Genomic DNA, 6,432 nt, shown 5'->3' with positions numbered 1-6,432 from the left:
GATCCAAGATTCAATATGAAGTCTCTGACTCTCATTAGTGTGCATGTGTGTGTCCAATTCCCAGGGCCGTCTTCTCATTTTAGACCTCTCAAATGCGCCATCTCCACAGGCTGACTCCCCGGGGGCATTTGGTGAAGCCCACATCCATCCTTTGGGTAGTGGTCCATCTTCTCTGCCCCATGACCATTACTTCTGCATTCGATTTGATTTCACTGTGACTTCCTGAAAAGCCATGTATACTTTTCATCTCTACAATTCCAGTGCCTAATACATTCCATGGCATTCTAGTAAATGCACCCCTAAGGAATCAAGTCTTTCCCAAGAGCTGAGTGAGAGAGGCAGGTGAGAGAGATGCCTTTTTATTCACTAATCAAAGCCTTTTCCACTGTAATTTCATGAGTATCTCTCCAACCCAAGATTGGTAAGAGTCACAACTGATAGTCCTAGCCACCAGTGCAAACTTCTTCCTGACTGGCAAAGAATACAAACTACTCGTTAAAAAGATGGAAATACAAATTACCTTTATGGTATAATGGAACTCCTATTGCCTCAAAATATTATACTTATCAATTCCAGATTTTAAAGAATCTCAAGACCTTTTACACCAGGAAGCTCCTCCAACCCCATCTTCATTCCCACCCCCGTTTCTTCTATTTTTTTCAAATTTTAACAAATGATTGCATTAAAGATGGGCAAATTGGTACTGCATATTTGAACTTCTGGAGATACAGTGATGCATTGTTTAATGATGGGAATATATTCTGAGAAATGCGTCGTTAGGGAATTTCACATCTGTGTGAACATCATAGAGTGTATTTACACAAATCTAGATGCCACACCCTACTACACACCTAGAGTGTATGGTACTAATCTTATGGAACCACCATCGTATATGCAGTCTATTTTTTACCAACCTCATGATGCAGTGCATGACTGTATACAAATGCAAGAGGCTGGCATCATACACAAATGTGGTTTTACAAATTGGTTTTATTTTCTAGCTGTCTTTAAAGAGGTGTTCAAAATTACCTGCTTAATCAGGAAGCACCCCGCAGAAAACTGTTAGAGAAGATGGTATTACTAATGGTTTGCATCTAAGAAAGACCAGGAAACACATCAGCCAATACAAGAATTACTTCCCCAAACGGATGAAACATTGCCGTGCAAATGCTCATGCAGATGGTGTTAGTACTATATCCCCTCAGAAAGAGAGTGAGAGTCAAAATAACAGTGCCCTTGGATGGTGGAGCGGGCCTTCCGAAATGATGGGGAAAAAATGTAACTGCGAGGTGATGGATGTGTTCACTAACCTTATTGCGGTAATCATTTTGCAATATATACATACGTCGAATCATCACATTATATAGCGTAACCTTACACAATGTTATATGGCAATACTATCTCAATAAAGCTGGAAGAAATTTTTAGAAAATAGTACATATTTTAATGTTTTCTTGTTTAGAGGTTAACTCTCATTGACCCAGAAATAGCAAAATTTATCAGTCATGGACACCTTAGTGAGATAGAGGCTATTGGATACAGTCATATGCCACATAACGATATTTCAGTCAAAAAAGGAACACATAGACGATGGTGGTCCCTGAAGATTAGCACCAGACAGCCGCGATGTGTAGTAGGCTATATCATCTAGGTTTGTGTCAGTACACTCTATGATGTTTGCACAATGATGAAATCACCTAACAAAGCATTTCTTAGAATCTGTCTCCGTCATTAAGCAATGCACGACTGAACTTAGATGGTAGATGGAGGAACTTGTGGATGTGGTCTTATTCGGAAATAGGATCTTTGCAGATGTGATTAAGTGAAGGATGGAAACCAGGCCATCCCGGATGACAGAGGCCCTAAATCCAATGACAGTGTCCTTATCAGAGACAGAAGAGGAGACACAGACACAGAGGAGAAGCCACATGGAGACGGAGGCAGAGATGGAGGGAGGCGGCCACCAGCCCAGGGACGCCTGGAGCCCCAGAAGCCGGAAGAGGCAGCAAGGACCCTCCCTTGGAGCCTCTAGAGTGAGCACGGCCCTGCAACACCTTGACCTCAGACTTCTGGTCTCCAGAATGGAGAGAGGATAAATTCCTGTTGTTTTAAGCCCCCAGTTTGTGGTAGTTTGTTATAGCAGCCACAGGAAGCAAACATAAGTAATTGACAAAACCCTTCTATATGACAAGAGATACCATCAGCAAAGCAAAAAAAGGCATGTTCAAGAAAGGACAAAAATATCTACAATATTTTCTATGAATAAATTAGAAAAGGATCAAAAATACGATACAAAAATTAGACATAGAATGTCAACTGGCAAATAATAGAAGTCACAAAAATGATGAATAAGTATATAAAAATCTGTTTAGCCTCCTCAGCAACCAGAAGAAATAAATTTTAAGGATCATAAGATAGTACGCTTCACTATCAAAACACCAATATTTGATAGTATGCAGTCTTAACAAGGATTCAAAGGAAGTCACCTTCATACTGCCGGTGACAGTTTTTGTGAGGCTACGTTGCCACTAAATATTAAAATATTTAAAAAATGATCATAAACTATGATGGACCATTTGTATTTCTCACCCTAGAGAAATACCAGCTGGGGGGGCAAAAAGGCAGAGCAAAGATGTTCATTGCAACATTGTTTTTAAATAGTCGAATTGAAACCAACCAACATGTCTATTCTAAAGAGGAATGGTGTAAATAAATTGGAATATATTCTTACTAAAGAATTCTATGCAATTTCCTTTAAAATAAGGAGGATGCACTCCTTGATGCCCCGGGTCTCTTTGACGGTAGAGCTGTGTAATTCTGTAATGCATTTCCCAACCAAAGCTGAAATCAAAACAGTAATTACTTTTACGGGACCTTTCATCCAAGGAAATAGAAGCTACCTGGACAGTGTCTCCTTAAGATTTACCACTTCTCCATGAGGAAGGACGGTAATAATATCATCAGCCCCACTTTTCCGTGAATAAAATGGGCTTCAGGAGCGGGGTGTGGCTTACAGTCAAACTAATAAATCCAAACACAGCCTCTCCATTAATTAAAATATCCTCTCTATCAATATTCACGAACTAAAATATTTTAGCCACTGAAACCAGTCTTGGAAATCCCTGCCTTCTCCCAACAAAGGAGAAGCTCCTTCCTTCCTGTACACACCTGAAAACATGCAATTATGTATGAACCCGCAGTCCGCTTGCAGAGGGGACGCCTAAAAGGGGCCGGTGAGTGACCCCTAAGTTAACTTGATGGGGATGGTCGGCGTTTAGATGAGTAAGTCTAAGACACAGTTACAACCCAGGCAGAATTTGGCAAAACTCAGCATTTTGTACCTTAAAGTGGAGGAAAACAATTGATCGTATTTCCCATGCAAGCCTCTTCTTCCTTCCTTTGTGGTGTCAGTAAATGTGGCTAAAGCAGAGGAGACGCGCGGTGATCCATAAAGAGGTAAAACTCCACGTGCATATGTGACACGAGGGTAAGAGGCCCACTCGGAGGGTCGGGCCAACGTTCTAGACCAGGGTTTCTCAACCTCAGCACCATAGACATTCGGGGCTGGACCATTCTCTGTGGTGGGGCATCCTGTACGCTGCAGGATGTTGAGGAGCATCCCTGGTCTCCACCCACCAGAGGCCAGCTGCATCCTCTACCTCCAATCGTGACAACCAAAAATGTCCCCAGACATCACCAAGTGTCCCCTAGCAGACAAAACCATCCTCTCTCCATAGCAAGATCCACTGAACTAGACTAACGGGAAATTATCTTCTTGGATGATATCTAACACTGTTTATCAATGATGCAAGATTCTGACTTTCTCCTTCATAGAGCTGTTGATTTAGAATATAAGCCCAGGGCCGGCCCCGTGGTTTAGTGGTTAAGTGTGCACACTCCGCGGCTGGCGGCCCGCGTTCGGATCTCGGGGGGGGACCGACGCACCGCTTCTCCGGCCATGCTGAGGCCGCGTCCCACACACAGCAACTAGAAGGATGTGCAGCTATGACATACAACTATCTATTGGGGCTTTGGGGGAAAAATAAATAAATAAAATTATTAAAAAAATATATATAAGCCTGCAATTCCGCTCTTTGTAAAAAATTTAAATACATTAATAATTAACATTTAGATAGCTGTATCTTCATTGCTTTATTTTACTAATTTCCTACGGGAAGGAATTTAATAAATTGGCTTATGGCTTTATCATGCGGTTCTTCACGGATACAAGAGATTTTTAAAGAGATTCACATAAATTCCCAAACTTTCTCCAAATTGCCTGATATCGAATGATTCTTGGAAAGTTATTATTATAAAATATAAAAGAAAATACTCAACAATATGGAAAATTTTAAATACATCTGTTATTAAAAACATTCTTTTTTTTTTCTAACATTAATATAAAGCCAGTTTTTCCATTAGATGACATAGATATCACCCCTCCATTATTTGCTTTTCAGTAAGAAAAACGTTGTTAGTAAAAAATTAAATGTAGCCTGGTCTCTAAACTGGCAAAATTGTTACGCGGTGTCGACGTCTGATTTTTAATATTTAGTATTCTCATATGCATTGTAATGTATAAGCTGCATAATCCCCTTCAAGGATTATAACAGACACACTCTCAAAAAAATAAAAGACAAATTTTGAGCGACACAAACTTACCTGTACAAATATGGTCATTTTACTATCAAGCAGATGTTACCCACTTGGGTGATCTTTGATTAGTCTACTGACTCATCTTCCCAAGAATGGCATAAACATTCTTAAACACATAAAATCCACTACAGAAAATAGGATTTGACACCCCAAGGGTCCATCCACAGATGAATGGATAAACCAACTCTGGGACAGCCGGAAGCCAGTGGAATATTACTCAGCAACAGCGAGGAATAAGCTATTGAAACAGATAACAGTCATGGATCTCAAAATGACGATGCCCAGTGAAAGAAGCCAGATGAACAAGTATATATTGCATGATCCAATTTATATAAAATTCCAGAAAATGTAGAAAAAAAAAAGAGAAGATTTGATAAAATGAATACTCATCTATTCACTCTCAACCCCACTGACCATTTAAAAATTTAAGCACACCCAACAGGAATTGTAGTCAACTTAACACATTGTACTTACTGGAAACAAGTAGTTTCTCGAGCTCCTGCGTTTGTAGATTCTCGTCTCAAAAATTCAAGTTCCTGCCACAGCTCAAAGTTACCGTCCTCACTATTATAATTAAATATTTATTAAGCACTGAGGTTGGGCACTACTCAAGTCTGCCAATTATTTTTATATTTAAACATAACCTGCCGTGACAGCTGTTACATAGTTATTTAGGAAAGCAATTCTTCATCTTAGCCTTCCAACTGGTACTAAAGACACATATATAATTAAGGGGATTTAATGAAACTGAATATGTTTTCTGCCAAGATAATTTTTTTGAAAACTTAACCAAGGACTACAATGAAGCGTTACAGGAGGGGAGAGAGAATAGATAATAACAAGATGAATTTCAGCGTCTTAAACACTGTTGCGTCCTCTCCAGGGCATCTTCCATCTTCCAGTCTAAATGTGTGCGTCCTATAAACGTGGCATCATTCAGCCTCTCAGGAGGGTGATCATCTTTAGCTGCATCCACAGGTGGAAGTGTCACAGAACCAAGACACCCTTCATGAGATTCAGTGAGACCTTTCTCAAGAAACATTTGCGTCACAGGACATTTTCTCATTTAATTTCACCCTTTGTTAACATCTTAGTATCTGTGATAATGGGGGTGTTTGAACAAGGGCGAGAAGAGATGCTCGTATGAGAATTGTCGTGAACAAGACACGCGATTAACCAGCAATACAACTTTAGCCAAATCTCTGTGATTCCGGAAGACCACAAGCAAGGGGCCAGCACTGCGAGAAGGTCATATTGCAAGGGTGTTCCAATCCTCGGATCCTCCAACCCCTTACCCTGCGGTGTGTTCTCAGCAAACAGACCTTTTTCCTTGGGGAGCGTGTTCCACTTTTAAAGCCATTCTGCTGCCTCCGTGCCATGTCCATGCTGTTGAAGATTGTATTATCCAGCTTCACTCTACCGTGAGGTATGAAAGCAAAGACAGATTTTAGCTAAGTCACCTCTAAGAGCAATGATGAATTGAAACGAACCAGGAAAAAATCACGGAGCAGAAGTTTCTGTGTTGGCCGTGATTGAAGCTTGAAGGAGTAATTGGGAAATCCAGACCTAGAATTAAGAGGAACACGCACGGATGTTTCCAGAAGGGAGGGTTTTTCTCCCGAACCTGAAGATCCAGTGGAAGCGGGAGAGGTGAGAGGAATAGAGCTCAAATTAGAGATTATCCTGGAGGGAATTTGAGAAAGTTGTATATATACCCCTACATGGAATCTTAGAGCCCAAAACGACTCAAAACCAAAATACACAATGATCTGGTTT

The sequence above is a fragment of the Diceros bicornis genome, chromosome X (genome assembly GCF_020826845.1).
Source record: "Diceros bicornis minor isolate mBicDic1 chromosome X, mDicBic1.mat.cur, whole genome shotgun sequence".
NCBI classification, from domain to species: domain Eukaryota; kingdom Metazoa; phylum Chordata; class Mammalia; order Perissodactyla; family Rhinocerotidae; genus Diceros; species Diceros bicornis.
Note: the sequence above shows the minus strand (reverse complement) of the source record.